The sequence below is a fragment of the Rhagoletis pomonella genome, unplaced genomic scaffold (genome assembly GCF_013731165.1).
Source record: "Rhagoletis pomonella isolate Grant_MI unplaced genomic scaffold, Rhpom_1.0 Rhpom_scaffold_00005, whole genome shotgun sequence".
Lineage (NCBI taxonomy): Eukaryota > Metazoa > Arthropoda > Insecta > Diptera > Tephritidae > Rhagoletis > Rhagoletis pomonella.
In genome coordinates, this window is record NW_023458559.1 from 8099756 (window position 1) to 8100927 (window position 1172).

The window sequence follows — 1172 nt, forward strand, 5'->3', positions numbered from 1 at the left end:
TCGTTTTCGAATCGTTTTCATTTCGATTCGGTAATAAGTTGCAACAGCTGTTGTCAGTTATTTATGTAAAAATTAATTCAAATCTGAAAAAATGCCGGTGACAATGATTTTTGGGTGTGCCCAGGCCAGAAGACCGGCTATTGCACGCTCAAAGCAAAAAAATCGACAGCAAAGGATGCATGTGGACATATTCCAAAAGTTGGACTCCAAGCAAGTTTACCCTTCAATGTAATTTTCTTTATCTAACTCGATTTGTAGATACCTTTTAGGTTTATAGGATCTTATCGTATAAATAAAGATGTTTTTAAAATGCTGTTAAACAAAATAAAAAATAGTTTAGCGGAGAGACATCGTTTTATTTCACCGAAACGCAACTGGCAGCCACACTGCGGTTTTTAGCAACTGGCTCCTATCAGTTGGGAATAGCTAAAGACCAAGATGTCAATAATGGTAGCAGCACTTTTTCTAAGGTATTGCATTTGGCCATACATGAGCTGGAGAGCTGCAGCGGAGAGCGAAAATGGTCATCAGGTGATTGTAGATGGAGGGAAATGAATATTCTTCCGATGTAAGCAATCACAAAAATTATGTGTAAGTAGCTCAGTACATGATTTTGAAATCACAGATCACTGCCTAACGTGCATATGCTTTAAATGCTCTGTTTCCAGCAAACCATTTGGAATAAATAAGGTGACCTATCCGAAAATTGACTTTGATGCATTAAATATAAGATTAAGGCTTGAGGTATGGAAAAATGTTTACCAGGAATCTGATCCTTCAAAAGCATATGACATTTTTGCCCTGCACACTAGAATGTGTTCCAAACTTTTTACAAAATTAGATTCAAAAGATAAAATGTTAAAACCTTGGATGACTTTTGACTTGTTGAAAATTAAGAAGTTATGCACAGTAGTTAAAAGAGAAACGGAAAACCCAAAAAATAATTACTATATAAATGAATTCACCAAAAAAAAGGCGATGCTAAGAAAGAATGGAAAATTGTTAACGAATTAATAAACAGGGCTACAAGGAATGAGGTCCTTCCTGGTTTTACTATAAACGGAAATACTATTACAAGTGATGTTGATAAAGCTAACGCCTTTAATCATTACTTTCATAATGTTACAAAAAATATGGTTCCACCTACCACTGAAACACCTTGTCAATGTTTA